This window comes from Narcine bancroftii, chromosome 4 (assembly GCF_036971445.1).
Source record: "Narcine bancroftii isolate sNarBan1 chromosome 4, sNarBan1.hap1, whole genome shotgun sequence".
Taxonomy (NCBI): Eukaryota; Metazoa; Chordata; class Chondrichthyes; order Torpediniformes; family Narcinidae; genus Narcine; species Narcine bancroftii.
In genome coordinates this window covers 282,256,884-282,280,915 of record NC_091472.1, presented here as the reverse complement: position 1 = coordinate 282,280,915, position 24,032 = coordinate 282,256,884, and the positions used below count along the sequence as shown (strand labels likewise).

At 37.8% G+C, this 24,032-nt stretch overlaps 1 long non-coding RNA gene across 1 annotated transcript; it reads right to left on the bottom strand.

Annotated features, from left to right (window-relative positions):
- Positions 1 to 267: 267 nt before the first annotated feature.
- Positions 268 to 23,708, bottom strand: LOC138760142 (uncharacterized). Its single transcript, XR_011355460.1, has 3 exons — positions 23,613 to 23,708; positions 5,884 to 6,124; positions 268 to 1,707 (listed from the first exon to the last, which is right to left on the bottom strand). It is a non-coding gene; the product is annotated as an uncharacterized lncRNA (long non-coding RNA).
- Positions 23,709 to 24,032: the final 324 nt, after the last annotated feature.

Genomic DNA, 24,032 nt, shown 5'->3' with positions numbered 1-24,032 from the left:
TTCTTACTTTGATGAAATGGCTCGGGCCAAAATGTTGGTTATATACCTTTGCCTGCTATGGACAACAATGGGACCTATTGAGTTTCTCCAGCACTTTTCCATATTGAGACTATCCACAACTCCTCTAACTTCCATGTCATTTGCAAACTTATGGACCTCCTCATCCATGTGTCTTAGGTAAACTTATACCTCTCATTTTGTTCGTTTTAGATTGGTCACAGTGTTCAAACTACCGAAAGAAAATAGACACACACACACCAAGAGCAGTTCAGTTTATACAAATGTTTATTACAAATTCAAAAGCTGATTTCAAAATATAATATGCAAGCCCTTCCCAACTATACTTATCAATGCCTGGACTGATCCCAACTGCCGAAGCGAGGCAACAACTGCACATTTGTAGTAGGTTGTGAGGGCGCCGGTTGCAGCTTTTCCACCTCCCCCGTCCGGGACGTTGGCTGGACTCTAGAAGTTCTTCTTTTTGCTGAGAGATGTTGCCACCTCTCGGAGAGTCTCAAACTTCAGCAGCGGGACCATGGCTTATATTACCCAAAAACTGCGTACCCAAGCAACCATTCCCAGCACAGAAAGAAAGATAAGCGAGCAAGCTAGCATGCTAGGCTTCTATCGAATAACATAATTTTCAGCTTATCACTTTGAATACAATGGTTTATTTTGCATCAAGGCTAGGCCTCTGACAGTCTGTGACCAAAACAAGCAGGAAGATTAAATGTTCTTGGTACACAGATGTCCTTTCGTCAGATAACAGCATCTCTGGCCGCTCGGTGGAATTTAGCTTATGTCTGCTGATTCTAAAAACCAGCAGGTTCTCAGCCTTGCAGAACCAAAGGCTGCAAAAGTTAAAAAAAACAGTTAGAATTTTCCATTTCACCATGCTATTTATATAAATCACAAAAAACAGGCATGCTAGAACAAACTTTGCAGAATACTATTAGTCATTGACCTCCCTTCAGGCTATTCTCCATCTACTACCACCTTCTGCCTTCTTTGGGCGAGCCAATTCTAAGTTCACACAGACAAATTTATATGGATTCAATGCCTCTTGTCTTTTTGGATGATCTTACAGGAGAGAAGCTGGTCAATTTTTGAAAATCTGGGCCATTTGGCTATTCTTAATGATATTCGAAGAAAAATATTGCCCGTACAATTTCTTACAAAATCTTGCTGAAAAAAAATTCAAGGGTTAAAATTCTATCTGAATTAAGACATCCAAAAATGTGCATAATATTGCTCAATTTTCAACTGCACACCACTTTTTTTTTAAATCAGAGTTGTGTGAAGGAATTTCTAGACCCCTGAATTTAATATCTAATTCAATATGGAAAGGGAAACATTAAGTGAAAAAAAAACACTTATTTTAACCTTTACATAATTTTGAAGAATTAATATTCAAAGTGATGAGTTTCCAAAATTATAAATTATTTATCATTTCCAATTAACCACTCAGTCAGTGATTAGCTTTTATCATATTCCAAAATGAAAATTTGACTTAAAATGACATGACATAATGTTCTGCAGAAAACTTGTTTTCGTAATCAATCATGCAAATATGACAGCTTCAAATCCTGCAGTGTGGCACAGTACAAGATGTCATTCTCAAAAAATCCGAAGGCGAAGGAGTCCAATTTGGACAGCAGCTGCTTTTGGATATAAACATGCTTCTGTTCCTCATCTGAAGTTGCTTTACTGTATGAAACAAATCACACTATTATTTTGAGACCAAATAAAGAGTGCTCAATGTGGCATTATGTTGCCAAGAGAGCAAAATATCATGGTCGATATCTAACTGTCATAAACATTTCACTACATAGATTTATGAAGCAAGTTAAATAAGAAAATTCTTAACAATATGGAATTAAGCCGTGAATCACCTCTTTCCCCAATATTGTAAATTCAGAAAAACTACATGCAAGTGTTATGAAATATGAATATTGTTTTACATATTTATCTATTTTTAAGCAGCTGCTGGAAAGGATTGGATTTACTTAACATTTATACCATTGTTTTACCAAAGACTGAACTTTTTGAGAGAAGCAGCACTGAAAATACAGGTCTGAATAAAATGTTTATGCATTGGGAAATGTGAACATGTTTTAACAATTCCTCCCAGCTCTTAATTGCAAACTCCAGTTTTCTGGTGAATTTTAAGTGATTTTATATTCAGAGGAATTGGAGTAATGTTTTGATAAGACAAAAAAGTACAACATTAATATTAATGTAAATATAAAATGATGAAATAGACTGTTTCAGAAATGTTAGAATTACTTTGGGCCTTAAAACCATAAAGCAATTGAATATAAATCTTTAATGATATCTTCCTGTTAGAGGAAAGATAATAATTTGAAGGCTTCTTATTTTTGACAAAGTACTTAGTTTTATTGCCAAAACTGAGAAAACATAACAATTTACTTTCTTTGTAGGTAAATTTGGTCTGAGGGTTTTTCAAAGATCAGGTTCTTTGTTAATTTAGATTTTTTTAAAGAAAATTTCCATGACTTTGTTTCCTATTTGATTAAATATAACTTCTAAGTACTGTTTTTTTTTAATATTATGCAAAGCTCTTGTTCACAGAGAATTGCATTTCAAGCTGATTGTCCATGGCTTTACTCACAAGGTTTCAAGAGAATTTCAAAATGTATTCAAGTGCAGAAGTTAATTAGACCAGAGAGCAAAGACAAAATTGAAGTAAAAGATTCTTGAGTAGAAAAGTTAACATTGTTTCTTCATCATCTAACCTACTGCTTTTCCCTTTATTTCATAACTCTAACCATCGTCTTTTTGGCAGATATTTTCAAGGTTCATAATTCAGTGGCATATGTGGTACTGTTGAAATATAGTATTTTCAATATTTAGCATTACATGGCAAAATACTATAATTAAAAGCAAAGTTGATCTGTGTCTTTAAAAGCTGGGGAACAAGGAAATGGTATATTGAGGTGTGACTGAGCCATCACTGATGCAACTCTGTGATACTGCTATATGACAAAAAGTGAATAAAATTGTAAATAATGGTAAAGCTGACTCAAATATAAACAGAGATGTTGTCACAAGCATGAGACTTTCTGTTGTATTTGAGATAGATATCCAGAACCTTAAAAAATACCATGCAGAGGACATCAGAATTATTTCAATTCAGCGTGACAAGAGAAGACAGACACAGAGAGACAACCAGGTTCCTATAACAGTAATATCATAATCCACATTAATAAATATATTCAATTGGGATGTACAATTTAAATCAGGTATTTTAAATTACAGATTTTTTTTCTTTTTTAAAATATTTTTATTAATTTAGATTAGAAAACAGTAGAAATATAAAAGTACAAAAAGCATTTGCGAAGTGCTAAGTGTAAATAATTGAATAAATCATTTTTAAAAATACAGAAACATAAGACACATCCACAATTCATAAACATATTAACAATTTTATCCAGATTAAAGAGAAATCCAAACCCCATCCCTACATTATCTACATTATATGATAATAAGCATACTTAATATTTAAAATGAAAACAGAGGGAAAAAAATAAAGGTCTTGTATTATATTAAAGACTAAATGACTCATAAATGACCCCCACAGCATTTGAAATCTTACATCTGAATCATTAATTGAATAATGAATCTTTTCTAAGTTTAAACATGACATAATGTCCCTCAGCCACTGAAGGTGAGAGGGCGGTGCTGCATCCTTCCATCTAAGTAATATCGCAGGTCTGGCCAATAATTGAAGTCAAAAGAACAACCAAAGGATTCGGTTCTAAATTTAAGAATTAACGATGAAGTATGGAAGACAACTCTCCAGTATTTTTTATAGTCTGGGAAAAGTCCAGAACATATGAATTAAAGAAGCCTCTCCTCTTTTATATTTATCACAGAAAGAATTTAGCTTTGGACATGTGTGCGCTATGTACAACTTTAAATTGTAGTAAACTATGATGAGCACATAATGGTGAGTTATTGACTAACTTAAAAATTAAATCCCAAACTTCATCTGACATTGAAAGGTTTAAATCTAGTTCCCAGGCATTTTTAATTTTTAAAAATGGGGCCTGTCTTAAAGATAGTAACATCATAAATTATATATATATAACCTTTATGAGAAGGCTGCAAACTAAAAAAAAACTCATCCACAAAGTTCACATCATGAGCTCCAAAGAAATCAGAAATCTGGGATTGAAGAAAATGCCTAATTTGCAAATATCAAGAGATATTTTGTGTTGGATAAATTAAATCTTTCAGAGAGTTGTTTGAATGATACAAAGCTGTTGTCAATAAAAAGATCTTTAAAACATTGAATGCCTGCTCTGTGCCATTCCTGAAAGACATTTCTGTTTTTAAAACACATTCTGTAATGACTGTAAGAAGAAAAAAAAACACAGTTAAGTCAAATTTTCAGAAATTTGTGCGAAATATTACATTGGGGAAACTGTGACTTAGAAAGAGACCCTTTGCCTTTAAAATTCAAACATATTGTGATCTGGGAATATAAAAGAAATTCAGTGGGCTCTTGGAAATCACATGGTAAAAAGAGATTTATTATTATATAAAATAAATCATCCAAATGATTTGTAACATGCAGTAAAATTATTGTGTTCTATAGGTGGGATACAATACAATAATTGCATAGGACAACAATTCTTTTTTAAAAGTTTTGCTTCCTGAAACAAAATTGGATCATAGAAGGATGAGAGGAGACTTGATAGAGGAATACAAGATTATGAAAAGCATAGATAGGGTGGACAGCCAGCATCTGTTTCCTAGGGAAGGATCAGCAAACACCAGAGGACATGAACAAAGTTAAGGGAGGGAAGTTTAGGGGAGACATCAGGGATTTTTTTTTTTAACAGAGTTGTGGGTGCCTACAATGCTTTGCCGAGGATGGTGGTGGAAGATGAAATGTAAGGGGCATTTATCAGTCTCTTAGACAGACACATGGATGAAAGAAAAAAATAGAGGGTTATGGGTAGGAAGGGTTCAGTACCTTTTCTTTTAGGAAGGAATAGATGGGTTGGCATAACATTGAAGGCCGAAGGGTCAGTATTTATAGGTGAGCACAACATCGTGGACTGAAGGGCCTATATTGTGCTGTATTGTTCTACGGCTTGCCGACCTCAATCAGAAATTAGTTTAATCATTACTTGAGATAATAATGTGGCAACGATATGTACCACTTTATCATGGAAAAGAAATGGGAGTAAGGTCCAGGATACAAGTCACATTGGTTTACAAATTGACAAACTTTATTTGCCATTTGGAATCGTGAAACCTGAAAATTAAATCTGTGGAGAATGTGAATTCAATGGAGAGAATTGTGTTTATTCAATTGCTGTTTTAATCAGTTTAACTCAGAATTAGTCATGAACAGTGAAACAATAGTTCTTCCCAGTGGCAACACCTTTCCCTTCCTCTGCTCTCAGGAACTAATTAATTGGAATGCCTCCTGACCAGGGATATGACATCATGTATCAAACTGAGCAGCCAGGCCAAGGGAAGAATGCTACGGAACATTACAGCACAGTATAGGCCCTTCAGCCCATGATGTTGTGTTCACCTAACCCTCCCTACCTCATCACCCTCTATTTTTCTTTCACCCATGTGCCTGTCTAAAAGTCTCTTAAATACCCCTATTTTTCCTGCCTCCACTACCATTCCTGTCAACAATGCATTTCAAGCACCCACAACTCTGTGTAAATAATTTACCCCAGATATTTCCACTAAGCTTACCTCCCTTCACTGGTGTTTGCTACTCTTACCCTGGAAAAACAGTGCTGGATGTCTCCTCTTATACAGTCAGCATACAGGTGATTTGAAGAAACTTAAAAAAATACAGAGAGAGTTCTAAAGATTGGAAGATATACTTACTTTTGAATCAAAAGGGAAGTGTAACAAATAATCTAAATAGACAAGGCTCCTCAACCCTTCCTCTGGTACTTTGGATACTCCCTCAGTATCCATGATGAAATGTTGTCTTTCATCCACTTTGCAGCCAACTTCCTCCATGACCTCAAATTCATTTGGTCCCTCTTCCTTTTTCGATCTCTCTGTCTTTATTTCTGGAGGTGAGGCATGCAGCAGCCTGTGCTTTGATCTCAGATTCACCTGGCTTTCCAACAAAGAATTACATTCAATCCTGCTTTTGGTTAGAAATTCCAGTGCCACCAAGCAAATGGAAGAAAGTCAATGCAGTTAGTATACTTATTCTCCATCCTAATGAACACAGAAACTTGAATTCCCTAATTTGGACGTGTAAGAGGCTTAATTGAAATTTTAGACATCGGCCTGAAATATTAACAAAACAGTAATAATAAAACATTATGTGTTATGGTGGGGAATATAAGCATGTAAAATGTGGCCATTAACTGCTATATCATCACTGCGTTCAATCCCGAACACATATAATCCTGACGCATTGACTCTTAAAACAGTAGTTGCTGCTTAAGGTTCAAAGGTGGGGTTATTTTCATTTGTAAAAACTGACCGCTATACTCTTGCCATCCTTTGGAAAGATCAATTAACCCAGCACAGCTCTATCATTTTACCAAGGAGTTTATTAGTCACTGTAAAATAGACACTTCTTGGATAAATGCATAGAAATTACTTACCTGATTTAATTCAATCACTGAGATAATTTTTGTAGAATTTGTTACAAGCCCAGAGGACCCAGCAGCAATAGATATTCACCAAGACAAATGGTTACTAAACAAAAGTTGCTTTTAATGATCTTTAAACATGAAAACAGATTCACACTTTAACTTATCACTAATGACTAAACTAACCTAACTTAATCCTCTTCTAATTCTAAGCACACGTGTATGTCGTGTGTGTGTATGTTCAGAGAAGTTCTTTGGTTCACAGTCCAATCTCACTTCTCATTCCTCCAAGTTTACTGGTTGCAGGCAATTCTGATGCTGTGCACAGAATTTGACATTTATAAAGTTCACCATGTTATGGCGATCTGAAGGTAAATGGTTACCACTCAGGAAGGTTCTTGTTGATTTTCAGAGAGAGATTTGTTGTTCCAGGACACCCACAACTGATTCCTTTTTAATCAGCCACTACAGTGTCTTGCTGATTAAACTTTCCCCCTCAGGGTTCTCCAGATGATAACCTCTTTCTTTCAGGTCACCATAGAGTTCCTTTTTGTTTCTTTTATTTCAAGTGAAACATTAGAGAGCCAGTCCTCTCCTCTTGTGTGGACCACAAGGGCTTTGACCAGGCTGAACTAAGAACACACAACCCACCTTCCAAATGGGGCTTTCCACAATTTTGCCAGCTTGTCCTGTTCCAGTCCCAGCTGCTGTTACTGACTGTATCATTTTGTAGAACTGATCTCTGTGTCTCTCTCTCACACATACAGAGAAAAAAGCCTGTTTGACTCTCTCTGCTTGCAAAACCACATGACCCTTAGTTCCCTTCCAGATAATATGCAGCTCTAACAAGTTCTTTCACCTGTTGCCTTTTTGTAAACAACAATCCATTAGTGAAGTCTCTTGGGTACTCTCCAAAGCTCTTGCAAAGGTTCTGAGGCCCCGACATATCTAGTATTAGCAGAGCTCCAGTATTTCAAATAAGATGTTTTAAAGTGTTTGTATGTGACCTACACTAACAAACCTTGCCCCAATTTATCTCCCAAAAACATATCTATATTCAGTCACAAATTGCATCAAGGAATTTAGCTTATTTAAAGATGGAATATGACACAACATTGAGTATGTTTCCACAAAGCACAAATAAAATGGTGGCAGAGTACAGTAAAAATCCAAAATTCCAGATGTCAGAAATCTGGACCACACGAGAATCCAGACTCTCAATTTTTTTTTAAATTTTGTGGGATTTTGTGTGCATGCATGTGTGCCTGCATTAATGCCACAGATGCACAGCGGCAACAAGCTACCACACTTAATACAGGTAATCTTATCATAAAAATAATCATTTGTGTATCGTATTTTTATTTTAAAATGCTAATCTTTAAACATAATTTCAAACATTGCACGCTTTTTTTGTAGTGAAAAAATTTTATGTTTACGTTTTTGTCAAGAGTTGATTTTATTTTTATTTAAAACAGATTGTTTTGATAAATGCTGTATTTGCTAATGAATAAACTATCAAAATTTACATGTTGATCTCTACTTTATTCATCCTTAAATTTGAATTTTAAAAGTAATGCCCGAGAATCTGGAAAATCCAAACCGATCCAATCACGGAGCAGTCTAGATATTGGGACTTATACTGCAGTACAGTAAGCAAAGCAACTACCTCACAGTTCCAGTGACCTCCATTGTCTGTGCACAGTGTACATGCTCCTACTGAGACCAGGTGGGTGCTATGCTTTACTCCTACATCCCAAATACCTGCTGGTTGGAAGGTTAATTAGCTAGTGTAATCTACTCTCAGTGCTATTGGGCACTAGGAGAAACGGAATGGATTTGATAGGGATGTGAGAGAGAATGGGTTGCATGGAAATAAGCCAAGATGCACCCCAGGATGCTCTTTATCGACTATAGTTTGATATTCAACATCATCATCTTCTCAAAACTAATCAGCAAACTCTAAGATTTGGGATTCAGCGCCCTACTGTGGAATTATACCGTGGACATTTTCACCTCAAGACCACAATCAGTGAGGATTTGTAAGAAAATTTCCACAATCTCCATCAGTACCAGGGGACCACAGGGCTGCATTATTAGCCCCTTGCTCTATTCATTTAACACTTAGGACTGTGTGGCTCGGTACGACAATAACACCATCCACAAATTTTCTGACGATACCACGGTAGTGGGTTGTTAAAAGGGGAAAATGAGTCAGCATACAGGAGGGAGATTGAAAACTTGGCTGAATGGTGTATTAACAACAACCTCACACTCAATGTCAATAAAACCAAGGAGTTGATTGTGAACTTTAGGATGGGAAAACTAGAGGTGTGCATTCCAGTGATCATTCGGGGGGAACAGAAGTGGAGAGAATGAGCAAATTTTAATTCCTGGGAGTCACCATTTCAGAGGATCATTCCTGCATCCAACACACAAATATCATCATGAAGAAAGCACGTCAGCATGGCTATTTCCTCAGGTGTTTGTAGAGATTCAGTATAACATTGAAAACTTTGGCAAACTCCTCCAAATATTTTGGGGATAGTGTGCTAACCAGCTGCATCACGGCCTGGTATGAGGGCTCCAATAGTCTTGTGCAGAAAGCTCTGCAAATGGTAGTGGATGCAGCCCAGAGCACAACAGGCAAAACTCTCCCCAGCATCAAGAACACAGCCGTTGGAGACCAGCGGCAATCATCAAGAATCCCCACCACCCAGGACATGCTCGGTTCTCACTGCTGCCATTAGGTAAGAGATTTAGGTGCTAAAAGACTCCTGACACAAGGTTCAGGAACAGTTGCTACCCTTCCACCATGAGACAAAAAGCTCAGTGACTCATTTAAGGATTATTATTTGCACATTTTTTAAATTGAATATTTATGTTTTTGTACTTCACAGTTTGTTTGCATTTCCTTTTACATTTCTCTCTTTTGTATACATACTGTATCTTTTCTTGAAAAGTTTTTTTTGCTCTACTGATAAGTGGAAATACTGCCTGCCCCCAGGGAAAAGAATCTCGGGGTTGTATGTGATGTTATGTATGTACTCTGATAATAAATCTGAACTTTGACTTAGCTCATGATGGCTAGAAAAGTCCTAGATGGGCCAAAATGCCTCCTCTGTCATGAGAAGTAAAATAAAACTGCCAAGCGCACAGAAAATAGGTTTCAAGCAACAAGAAAGGTTGTGTATTTGAAACATGTATTGTACTGATCAAATCTGTAGCCCAAATTTTTTGATGAAAATAATGGCAAGATTTTTGATCCTCGTTGTGCACCAACTTCACACATGTGGAAACAGTGGTTGCTGTCAGCGATTCTTTGTGATTCACATACAGATATATTACTTGCAGACTTGTTCAAAGGAATCAAAGAGAATCTATCTCACCAACATAGACTTTGACCATGTGTGGACTAGTTCCATATTAAACCTCTCAGTAAAAGCACATCGTTATGTAAAATTTATAAATTGTAAGAATAAATGAAGCCATTCATTACTGATGAGGAAACTATTTGGATCAAACTCTAATTTTATGCCCATTATACAGTAAAATCCATGGTATCAAGAATTTAAGCAAATGGCAACCCAAGCATCAAAAAAATTGAGGAAATAAATACATTTTTTTAAATTTGAAATAACTAAGAAGAAATAAAAATGTAAATAAAAGTTTAAACTTGTAAAAGTGTTTCTGTATCCCTGCCTACCAAGGGTCTTTATCACTATTAGTATTAGGTACATTAATAAGGCTTTATCTGTAAACGTGGGATGGTTAATTATGACAAGGCCAAGGTTCACGTAATGGTTAGCACAATGCTGTTAGAACGCCAGTGACCAGGATTCATATTTAAATTTACATTTCGTAAGTTACAGGAATTAACTGATTAAAGTGAACTTTACATAATTAAGGACTACAATACTGATGATTTTTTTTTCAAATTACTTCACATTTTGAACTGTCTTTGGTCTCTTAAACTGTGTATTCTTAATGCAGGTGCATTAGTTAGGTCTTGAACGAGTGAGCCTCAGTCAACCAGAAAATTTGTATTTCCAGTATCTGCAATCCCTGTGGGTGCCGGATACCAGGAATTTTTAATGTATTTTCCTTAAATAAATATTTCAAAATCAAGGGAATAATATTTCTAAAAGCCTATTTATGCACCGATTCTCATCATATGTGTCTGGTTAAAAGGAGTGGGTGTAGCGTGCATGCTGCACGAAATGTGGAGTAAGAACACCATACCCACGGTTGAGTCGAGATTGAAGACTGATTTATTGCCCTGCCAGCCCTGTTTATATTCAATCCCTGCCTCTGACGACAGGAGTGATGTCACAACAGTGCCATGATGTCACCACAGTGCCGGCCTCCGACTGGCCAGTGTTCGCACCATTGCCTGCTATTTCCCACCCTGCGGAAAGTCACATGGGATACGGCCGTTGGTCCCTTTTGGACCCTAGCAATCCCCGCATTTGCTGACCATTTTGTGAGCCGGGTCATGACTCGGTTTGCAGGGCACTAAATGGGTAACTTTCCTCCAGGTCAGTGGGGATTATGGTTACCTTGGCTCTGAGTGCAAATTCTGGCCAGAAGTATTCTCTTCTGATTAGTTATTTGAGATATCAATTTTCATTTCAAACAAAATGTCATTTTGAAATCAGTTGATTACTGTCTGAGCAATAAATCTAACATAAGGCCTCTTCTGCACTCTGGTGGAACTGAAACATGGTCTGGTATACATTAAAAATAGGAGTAATGGTTCTGATCGATATAAAATCACTAAAATAACATACTGTTCATGTTATTACCTTAATACTGTTTGTGAGTCATACAAATTTGTGTTTCTTAAATAATAATTAAACTTTGTGATAACATAACTATCTGGAAAACAACGTTAGACATTAAGGTTACAAAACTATCAAATGCTCATTTTTATTGTTTGACATTAGGAAAGGCTTCTCCATTATTTTCCACCTTCACGTTTAAAGCATTGTAATTCTCTTCATCTTGTGGTTTCATATACTTAGCATTGTTGTTACATACTCTGTTCCTTCCCAGGTCTTTTTAAGCAAACATTCTAATCCTGTCAAAGCCTTGACTGGTCCTTGCTTTGCTGTTGATTGGTTTAGGATAGGGTAGATTTAAAGAGCTATGGGCGAAATGCAGACAGGTGGGATGAGTGTGGGTGGGACAATTTGGTCAGAAGTGTCTGACTCTGTAATTCAAAGATATGCATTAGGTGCTGACCTAATAATTTGAATCTATTTATTGATCCATCTAATGAAGGGCGGCCAAATATTTTTGGTTGTGGACCACATACACATATAAGGAGTCACAGGCCAAACTATATTAGGCCTAGCAGTTTTCAGCTAGTTACACTGCAAGAAACACTGTTTTTAGGCTAGAAAATCCTTCGGCATCAAAAGTTCTTTTTTCATCAAAGTGCAGGTGCTTATCTTTTTATCCGAGATCCTTGACTCCAGATACTTCTCAGTATTCTGATTATTCGGGATTATGGAATTAAAATGGCAGCAGTACAGATTCATGCAAAACATAAGCTCTTTTTAAGAGGCAATGTTGCATTGAAGCCAGGTCAACGAGCAATGGCCGTCTTCATTACCCATAATCCCACATGCATCTGGAACCACTCTGGGAAACGCTGAGTGGTTCCAGTTGCATGGGCGATTATTGGTATCGAAGATGGTCATTGATCCCGCATTAAAACAAAAAGTGGCTCACCCTGCTGGCTCTGCCATGCCTTGTCTGCCTCCTTCCAGTCTGGCTTGGCTGCCATTGGGCTACTTCTCATTATCTGGTCCCTCTGCACTGACTCAGCTTCTGGGGGGGCTTCCAATCAGCTGCTCCTCTCTTGGGCCCGGCTCTTGATGCTGCTCTGGCTTGGTCACTCCTCAACATTCCCCCCTCCAGCTCGACCTTCTCCTCGGCGCCAGCACATTTTTCTCCTCCTTCCTCCCGGGACGTGGAGCTCGGCACCCAGGCCCCTTCGCCCTCTGGCCTCGGCAGGATCTGACTCTCCTTGCTTCTGCTGGACTTCCATGCTCTTCACCCACCTGAGATGTGCTGCTGCTCCCTCCCCACTCGCCGCCCTAGTCACGCTGCTGCACTCTCCCCGCTTAAATTTAATTTAATTGAATAAAATAAGCCCTTTAAAACTCTCATTTGAAGAGCAGTACAAAATTTTTTAAAAACTGGGTGCAAAGCGACAACATGAGAAAAGATCAAGAAAGGGATAATTAAAATTTATTAATGCTTTGTTTGATCTGACAAAAACTACTGCCTGGGCTAAAATAGATTGGATAAAATTGGTGAAAAGTCTGTGATGGAATTTATTTATAAATGGAATTCAAAATTATTAACTGGAATAGACCCACCAATTCTAAAGCATTTAATTGAATTCTGGAATAAAATTGATTATCAGACAGGTGGGAAAGCTAAAATCTCAATGAAAACATCTTTGTATTAGAATAAACTTTTTCTTTCATGGTAGATAATCAATTTCTGAAAGTTTGGAATCAAAAGGGAATTTAAAAAGTTGAAAACTGTTTTGAAACTGGGAAATTTTTGTCCTTTAACTGCATGAAAGATAAATTCCAAATTTCTTCAAATACTTTTTTTTTGCTATTATCAAGTTGAATTTTTTTTACTAGAACAATTAGGTCATGATTTAAAACCACCTAGACAGTCTTTGTAAGAATTACTGCTTTCTAAAGATGATTCAAAAAAATTTATTTCTGAAATAAATTGCCTAAACCTGATCTTCATAGATCTAGAATGAAATGGGAAGTGGATTTAGATAGAAATATTGATGAAAATGATTGGAGAAATATGTGTAAAGATAGTATGATGAAGGTAATAAATGTAGGTTATAGATTAGTGCAGTATAACTTCTTAGATCAACTCTATTTGATTCTGTTGAAATTGAAAAATTTTCATCTAAGTTCTTCAGATGCATGTTTCAGGCTAATTATTTTCATTCGACATGGACTTGACCTAAGTTTAAAAGTTTTTGGTTGCAAATTAAATTATTTTTAGAGCCGATATTAAAAATAAATTTACCTTTTGATCCAATGTTGTTTTTACTAGGAAATATTAAATCAATAGCTTTAAGATTGAAACTAAGTATGTATCAAATTGAATTTTTGCTCTTATCACTGGTGGTTTCTTATAAGTGCTTAGCTATTACATGGAAATCCAATTTGAATTTAGGGATGAAAAGATGGCATAATGAAATGAAAGCCTATATTCCTTTATAAAAGATTACATATAATTTGAGAGATAAATATTATTTTTATTAAAGTTTGGAGCCCTTACTTGAAAACTATTAATGTTAAAATGTGACGTCTCGGTCCACTCCAGTGGATGTCTCCGCTCCTGCAGCCAAGAAGCTTTTAAGTTATAAAATTCTAATATTAAATAATTATCTCATTTTTCTTTCTTTGTAGTTGGGGCAGAGAAGAAGAAGGGTATTAGTTGGGAGGATTGGGAGGTTGTGCTTTTTTTATATATATATATATAAATTATTAATCACACTATGTATTGTTATATTTGTGATGTTCAATCTTAAATAAAATATATATAAAAAAAGGGACAAGGCAGACTCCAATATTCCTCCACAACTCTCTATGAATAGGCTTTTAAAGGTGACAGATTTCTTGCAAATCAAACAAACTCACTTCCCCTTGACTTTTGTGAAAAAGTATTCATTTCCCTACCGTGTCAAAATTTTTGGTACTTCCTTGATATTTTCTGCCTTTTCAGTTCTGTTATGTTTAATCAACTGAGGTAAACACTTTCATCGATGAGTAAAATTGCAAAGTTGGTCTAGTTGTTGTTCAAATTGGCAGTGACATCTAGTGTTGAAACTAAGAAATGTAAGGTACAGTATATACAGTGCAATACAGTGCAATGTATTGTTAGAGACTATGTTCTAATTGATTAAGCTTGATGAAGCAGAAAGTTGTTTTTTATTATTGTTTAAATTTTAACAATATTCTTCTTCTTTGGCTTGGCTTCGCGGATGAAGATTTATGGAGGGGGTAAAAAGTCCACGTCAGCTGCAGGCTCGTTTGTGGCTGACAAGTCCGATGCGGGACAGGCAGACACGGATGCAGCGGCTGCAGGGGAAAATTGGTTGGTTGGGGTTGGGTGTTGGGTTTTTCCTCCTTTGCCTTTTGTCAGTGAGGTGGGCTCTGCGGTCTTCTTCAAAGGAGGTTGCTGCCCGCCAAACTGTGAGGCGCCAAGATGCACGGTTTGAGGTGATATCCAGCCCATAAAACCTGCGCCATCCAATTACCCCCAATTAACCTACTAATCCCATACATTTTGGAGGGTCGGTGGAAACAGGAGCACCCTGAGAAAACTCAGGCAGGTCACATAGAGAACGTAAAACTCCTTACAGACTGCTCCAGATTTGAACCTGAGTCACTGGTGCTGTAATAGCATTGCACTAACCATGCCGCCAAGACTTGTCATCAAGGTAAGTGGAGATGCATGCGAAGAAGTTGGAATGGGTTTGAGGAGATAAAGAGAAAAGAAAGAAAGGAACTCATCTATTCCTCATGTCTACGACTGTCATGAATCAAATAGCATTTCCATTACAGCAAAATCAGGGGGATCAGCTGGAAAACCTGAGCACCTAATCTAGCTTGACACATTGGTGCAGTTCGATGGGAGCAATGGCTTATTTTGAATGAGATGATGCATGAAAGTCACTTTTCTTTCTGTGGCCTCTCTGCATGGATAATAATTGTTCATCTTCCTAGCAACACTCATATTCCACCAATGAATTTAAAAAATGAGAAACCCAGTGGATTATTTGTAAAGCATGTGAGTTTTTCCAATGTTCAGGCAATTATTTAACCAACATCACTAAAGGATAGACTGTACAGTTTGTTCTAGAATTTGGCATTTATCTCATTTTGCAACCTTCCTATGCATTCTATTTTCATGCAACTTTATGAATCAAAATAACTTGCTGAGAATAGTATAAGATCACAATTTGAATATTTTACCTGGTATCTCCAGACCAATTTCAGATCTAAATGTTCTTCAAGCAATATATTTTTGATTAAGAAGTCAGTTAACTTTCCTGCGCAGAGCATGCTTTCCATCTTCATGCATTCCAAAACTGTAAAACAAGATGCAAGTGCCTTCCTTGCTATGCACCAGATGCCTCAATTTTGTAAGTTGTAGGCTAAACACTTTATCTTAATGTTTAAAAAGGTGAAGTAGATTTCAACAAACATTAAGAGTGTTAAGTTTTTTCACTTTCAGCCACAACTTCCCTTCTTCCTGGACTTTGCCTTGTGTGAGTTTGAAAATTTATTTTTTTAAAAGCTATGACTAATAGATCTGTGCTTTGCTATTTGCTCTTTGCTGTTATTTCATTGTCGTTTTGACTGTTAACACAGCCACACAATGTGTCGATTCTATTGGACATTCCAATCATTATTGCAGATTGAGGGATGTGTGAACTGCAAAAGGCAGACAAATTAATCACAAACTTGTAGATACTGGAAATCTAAAGCAAAAACAGAAAATGCTGGAAATATCCAACAGGTTATACTATATTGATGGGAAAAGAAACTGAGGCAATGCTTCAGATCAGAAATCCTTTATCAGAAGAGAATGAGGTGGTACAACAATACATGGAAGACCATCTAGCTGAGGAAACAGAGGTGAAGTACATCTAGAATTATTTGATGGTACATGGATCATTCTTTATGTGCACCTTTAACCTCACTGGCATATCTGATAGGCTCTATCAATAGCCATGAAGTTGAGAGCAAGGGAATGATAGGCTTTAATAAAAACAAGGCTTTGGCTGGCCTGGATCCAGGTACAGGAATGCCGGAAGGGGGGGAGGGAGGTCAACCTTTTTCGCTAGGTCATAAAGGGAGGAGACATAGATGATGAGTTGCTCGTGGGTGGGCCAGTCTCTTACATACAACAGCACACAGGTAGGGAATAATGTACAAGGAGAAAACATATCACTACAATGTCCTTACACCTCATATTCCAGCTGGACACCCTCCAACAGCTGTTTTCTCCCTCCCCCCCACCCCAACTATTCCTTGTCTCCTTTCCTCTAACTCGATCTCCACTCATCACTCCCCCCCTTCCCTTTTCCCTTTGTCTACTTACACAGAGCCAAAACCTACCCCCACCCCATCAATTCTCACTTTTCCTCTCTCCTGTCCTTCACCATATCCAATTAACACCTTTTATCTGTTGGTCTGTACTCCTCCCCCTCCCATTGTTCCCTTTTCACCAGCCTTTTAATACCGGATAGGCCTCTTGCATGTTTTTCACTCACACCTTGAGGAAGGGCTCAGGCAGAAATGGACTTTGCAAGACCTGCTGAGTTCCTCTATCATTTCTGTGTTTTTACAACAATCACAGCCCCTGCAGACTTTCATGTTTAACTTTCTGCCCGGATCTGGAGCAAGGAATCAGCATGTTCTGGAACAGGAGCATGTAACACTGCAATGAGGGGTAAGGCAGGGGTGATAATGGTGTTAAACTGTAACCAAGGTTATCTCGTCATTGAGTAAATGGAAGCAGAATAAGTAAGAACATAGTCAAAAGAACCTGGACAAATTAACGTGGGAGTTGTGAAATGCCAAGGAGGAGGACAAGCTTAGCATGTCCTCCACTTGCAATGAGAGAAAAAAAAGACAACAAACAAACAAGCTGAGTTAACACTACAGATGGTTGATGGATGCAGACCAAAAAATTAATTTGTAGAATTTTATATTATGTCCAATAGGTTGCAATGTGCGCAGATATAACATAAGACACCATCTCTTAAGATTGCATTGGGCCTTATTGTGGCAGCGCCAGAAGCTACAAAATGATTAGAATGAGAACGAGATGAGGAAGGAAACAGGAGGAAAGTCCCTGCCGACTGATTGCAGGTGGTCTACAAAATTATCACTTAACGGGCCCTTCCATCTGCACCCATTGCAACATTTCTTCACTCATTTGTCTCTTCCCATCCCACCATCCCGTCTTTCCAGTAGAAGCAGCACTCCACCTTCACTCTTTCCATTCACTCCACCTTCACTCTTTCCATTCACTCCACCTTCACTCTTTCCATTCTGCTTTAAAGCATTCTGTGTCCTCAATGTAGTCTCCTTTACGATGGTGAAACCATATTAAGATTTGTTTTATTTTCATTTACAATATGTTGCTGTGATAGAAATAAAATTTCCATCCTTCTTTACAATCTTTCTGTATGGTGAGAAAATGTGTGAGAGAAATACTAAAGAATTCTACTTGGAGCAGATATTCATTTTTTAAATGTTCTCTGGTTGTAAGATAGAATGATATTTTCAGTAATGCTTTGCAATTAAGCAACAATCATTTATCTAGTTAGAAAAATAAGTTTGCTTTAAATTCATATTTGTAACAACAGGATAAACCAGTGGGAAGTTGGGAGTTGCAAATAAAACCTGTTGAATATTTTGGCCTGAAAATGGTCGTAGTTTTTGTGCAACACTGCCATCTAATGGGAAATTCCAAAACTACACAAACAGGACTTAAAATAGAAGTAAATCGCAAAAATCTGTAGACTCCGTGGTTGAAGTAAAAACAAAAAATGCTGGAGAAACTCTGCAGGTAATAGCAAATGTAAAGATACATAACTGACCTTTTGGGCTTGAAAACAAACAATTTAATTTCATTTTGTTTCTGGGCTAGGAGGCCTGCCAACCAAGCCCCATAAGTTCCTCAGGAAAGTGTCCTTGGCACAGTCACCTGCAGCTGATCATACAATGATTCCTTCCACACAAGGTCAGAAGTGGTGATGTGTAATCATCAGTGAAAACGTTTTATTCCTCAGAAACTCCTCAGCAAATGAAGCACTCAGACCGCATGCAATTAGAACGAGACAACCATCAGGCATGGTCTGATAAGTGGCAGATGACATTCATGCTGATCATCAACTCCAGCAAGTGAGACACAAGTACCCTCCCTTTATATCCAATTGCATTATTATCACTGATGTCCTGGAACTACCATTGACCAGCTACATAAATACAATGATACAAGAGCATGCTTGAGGCTGCATATGCTGTAGCGAGTGGCTCCCTTCCACCCAAAACCTTTCCAATATAAAGATAAATGATCCATTATTGTCATGCAATACTACATTTAGAATGTAACATACGTGAAATTCTTCAACTTGCGTCTACCGTAAGGCAGACAGAGAGTCGCCACTTTGTTCAGCGCCCCTCACAGAAAACCCACAGCACCTGGTGTTGCTAGACGGTTTCCCCTCCAAGAACTGACCGGTTCTGTTCCTGCTTAACTTCTGAGATCAGACAATCCCAGACGAATTCCAGCTAATAGGTGCTGTATGCATAAGCATGATGCAAAATTTGTACTCGCTCGGATAAGTGGTGTTCCTAAAATTCCTGAGAACCCCAACACCATTCAGGACAAAACAACATGGTTGAAAATCGAAAATACACTCTGCAGATGCTGAAAATCGGAAATAAAAACATAATATGCTGGAAATACTCAGCATGAGGCAGCCTGTGTGGCAAGAAAAACTACTCATGTTTCAGATTGAGGATCCTTCTTCAGAACCGCGTAAGAGAAAAAAAAGTTAGTTAAGGTATTAGAGAAGGTGGGAGTGGGGAAATGGGTGCAAGCAAGGCTATTCCTCTGATGGGGTGAGGCAGGGTGATCCAGTGTTGTCATTAAGGGGCAGAATAAGCTTTTAATGAAAAAGTTATGGGACATGCCCAATAGACCAGACTATACAAGTCTGCCCAGATAGAAGATGAGGCTTACATTGGGCCTTGCTTTTACAGAGCAGAAATCCACAGGCAGATCAGTGTGGGAGTGGAACAGTGAATTAATGGCAGGAAATTGGGTTGGTACAGTCCAATAATTAGAAAAGTCTAGATAAAGAAACATTGTTAACCTAGCAGTAGAGGCGGCTGAAAGGGCATCTGATCAAGGTGCACAGAATTATGAGGTATAAATAATAAGAAACTATTCCCCACAGCAGAGTGCCTCAAAGCAAAGGGAAGGGATTAAGGTGAGGAGGAAGAGATTTAGAAAGGATCTGAGGAAGATTATTGTTCACCCAAAAAATGTTTGTCATCTAGAATGCACTGCCTAAGAAGCTGGTGGGGGAAGTTAAGTCAAGGCATAATCGGCTAGGAACTAAGAACTAGTTAATGGGATTAGTATAGATAAGTATTTAATGATCAGTTATAGACATGATAGGCCAAAGATCCTGTTTCTCTGTTGCAAAACCCTGCCTGGACATAGATATTGACCAATTAAATGGTTTCTCCAACCAATGAGTCAGGGAAAAGTATCCAAAGCAAGAAATTTGGAAACTTGAAATTGCAAGCTGGAAACAGATTGGGAGAGAATTTAGAAAGCAGAGTTCCCTTAGAAAACCCAGATGAACAATTGATGTTTCAGGTCAAATGGTGCAGCAACACCCACAAACGTCACTTAGTAATCTGCAGTTTACTGAAGCACTATGAATAATGCAAGTACATCGCAGGAGCAAACACCACAACCTCAAAGGTAGGACTGTGTCTGCTCAGAATTACAATTGATAATATCCGTCGGAAACAAGGTAGAATGCCCTACATTATTGATGGGGGTAGTGGAAGCAGCAACCACAGTTATGCTATCTGAGGAAATTATTCCAAATCATCTAAAATCTGGGGGTATTGTGGGTAATATAAATGATCATTTGGAAGTAGCCAAATAATGGGGAAATAAAGACCTATCAAAGCATGTGCAAGGAACAACAATGGTCTATACTGCAAGATCTTAGACAAATCAAGACCCAGACAATAGCTAGGTCCTATGTTGAATGGGCCCCTGTTGAAGGAGTGGGACTTTTGAGATGCAGGGTATCCTAAAATAGGCAAGGAATTCTTGTCAATCTTTTTTACCATTCCCAATGCAACCATACTTTTCCTTTCATGTGGCAATCAGAACTGTGCACCATCTTCAAGGCTAAATCAGTATTTTATAAAGTTGCAACATAACATCCCAACTTTATGTTCTATACCCCAACCTATGAAGGCAAAAATACAGAAAGGCTTTACCCTATCTACCTCTGCAGCCAATTTCTTGCCTCTATCACATTTCTCTTCAGAATCCTTTTCTCATGGTAGGGTGCATCTAAATCAAGTTCCTCAGGAAAGTGTCCTTGGCACAGTCACCTGCAGCTGATCATACAATGATTCCTTCCACACAAGGTCAGAAGTGGTGATGTGTAATCATCAGCGAAAACCTTTTATTCCTCAGCAACTCCTCAGCAAATGAAGCACTCAGACCGCATGCAATTAGAACGAGACAACCATCAGGCATGGTCTGATAAGTGGCAGATGACATTCATGCTGATCATCAACTCCAGCAAGTGAGACACAAGTACCCTCCCAATTTCATTGTTTTAAACAAGATTAAAAGAGTCTTAGAAAGGATCTGAAGGGAAAGTGTTTTCTTTATAGAGGTAGTGGAGAAGTCAGATTGCAATCATTATGTTTAAAGAGATTTAGGCAACCACTTAATCAGGCAAAGGATAGAAGGATATGGACCTGGATGGGCAAAAGGATTGGTGTGGAACTGAAGAGAACATTATATCTGCTGCACAATCCTTAGGCTCTATAAACTCACCTGGTTCTGTTTTTCATATCCCTTCAAACTTATCATGTTCACCGGAACATCTATCATTTTACTGCATAATAGCTTTAAAAATCAACTGAGATTGTGTTGTGTTGTATTATTAACATCCAACTGTCCAGAAACTCTGTTTGTCCATCACCAAATGTATCAGATTAACAGAGTTTCACTATGATCACTATTAAGCTTAAAGTGCAATACCAAGCAAACTGCTGTATCCTTTATTTGAACTGGCAAAGTTGAAGTATTATATAACATAACATTTCAAGTATGCATCAAGTATTGAAACACAAAAGTCTGCAGGTGTTGTGATTGTATAGAACACAAAAATTCTGGAGGAACTCAGCAGGTGTCACAGTATTCCAAAGGGAAAATAAATAAATAGATAGATAGATAGATAGATAGGTAGGTAGGTAGGTAGGTAGGTAGGTAGGTAGGTAGGTAGGTAGGTAGGTAGGTAGGTAGGTAGGTAGGTAGATAGGTAGATAGATAGATAGATAGATAGATAGATAGATAGATAGATAGATAGATAGATAGATAGATAGAACCAATGTTGGGTGAGAAAAGAACAAGAGGACATGAGTTAAGAGTAAAAGATTAAATGTTTCAGAGAAATATTCAGGGGAACCTCTTCACTCAGAGGGAGATGAAAGTGTGAAACAAATTACCAGCGTAAGTGGTAGATGCAGGTTCAATTTCAACATTTCAGAGAAATCTGCTTTAGGCACATGGATGGGAGGTATATAGAACATAGGTGTACAGACAACAATGTTTTGGGTGTGGGTTGATGAGACAAGGTAGTTTGAAATGAACTTGATGGGCCAAAGAGCCTGTTTATTATGCTATAGTGTTCTATGAATTTATTACTTTAAATCTTGTTGGTCATACCTCAAGTGAATAATGTGATTTGTTTTAAGCAAAATCCTGCCAATGTTAGAAATCTAAACACCTTCATCAGCATTGTCAAATGGTAATGTCAATTATATTTATGTCTACAAGACTCTAATTGACGTGCTGAGTATTTCCAGCAGTTTCTGTCTTGCAGCATATTCTTAGTTGGGTGTTTCCATTATCAAAATATTATAGTTCCACTTAAAATCTATTAATGAATGGTTTAGCGTGGTTAATTTTATAGTCATGTACGTGCCCAACATTGGTATATTTTTAGTATTCTCTGACAGGATTGAAAGCATGCTATTCAATTGTGCCATTTTGCATCACCCGAGAATCCTCTGCTCCATTTCTGGGGTCACCACCAATTAAACGCCATCTGTACTGTAGACATTTCAAATTATTTTATCCTAATTTAGACTGCTTTGTATGTACATATTTGTTTGTGCTATTATGCTTTCTATTTCTGCTTGTACACTTGAGCCAAGGGTGTTGTCACTTTGATGAAACCATTTAGTTTTGCAGTTTGGGCTTTTTTGCTTCAGTAAATAAAATTGGCTAGAATACCATTGCTCTGTAATCCACGAATTTAAACATGTTACATAACTAAAAATATTATTGAAAGGCACCAAATGAACTCTTTGCAATATTTTGTGCCACTAGCAATTATCTCAAGTCTTATTGTTTGTTTTGGCAAGAAATATAGTCAGTGCATTCCAGGTGCAGGACTTTCTGTGCACCAACCCATGACTTCCATTGCAGGTTCTTCTGGAAGATCTGCCTTCTTCATCTTCAGCTTCCCCTCTGGCATTGTTAGCTTTTGACCTCACTGCATCCATTTCCTGCCACTCTGCTCTCTCCCTAATCATCATTTCCCAGGGCTTTCCTTCAGCATTCGGAGATCTACTTCTATCCCCACCAACCATTCCCTTCATGCAGCACTTCCTCTTCCAACACATCCTTCCACCTTTTCTAACCTATCACCCAGGGACTCAAATATACTTTCCTCAGTAGTGAGCTACACACACTTCAAATTTCATATCCTGTATTCTTCTTTCACAATGTTTCACCTTCTTCAATGATAGAGAAATCAAACATAGATCAAGTACTTTGCAGAGCACCTGCATTCAGTCCATGCCATCATGACGTTCCAGCTTACTGTGGCTTAACTTTCCTTAATATTCTCACTCTGACCTTGTGTGCTGTTACATCTTGCATCACAGTTAACAGAGATCCAACACAAGCTGATGCACAGCACATAATCATCTGTCTAGGTATTTTGAAGCCTCCTGGATTTTATTCTGTGCTTACAGTAACCTAATCTGTCCGCATTCAGTCATCCATCAGTGATATTGGCTCCTAGCTGATTTGCTTCTCTTCACAGCCCTCCCCTTTACATCTTCCCCTGCAAATGGACTTCATGTGCAGTCTTACCTTCTGGGCCTGACTGCCTGTGCATTCTTTTGCCTTCGTTCTGTTTGCATATAATCTTTTTTTTAAATTGCAGACCTCATGGTCACTTCAGTTTTACTTCCGTTTTACTAGAGACAGGAAGGATATGAGAGACTGCAGATGATGGAAACCGGAACAAAGAGTAAGCTGCTGGAGGATCTTCACGGGTTATTTGAAGGACTCCAACCCAAAACATTAACCATTCTTTTTCTTCCATTGATGCTCCTTGACCTACCAAGCTCCTCCGGCAGATGGTTTTTATTATCTTAAGGACACACGTCCCTACCCACAACTCCTCCTCACCCCTCTCTAGCAGCTAAACTATTTTTTTTCCCTCTCCCTCCCATCCTTGGCAAAGTGTCTTCAATTCTAACTATGAACTTTTTTAAAAATCTTCCTGCA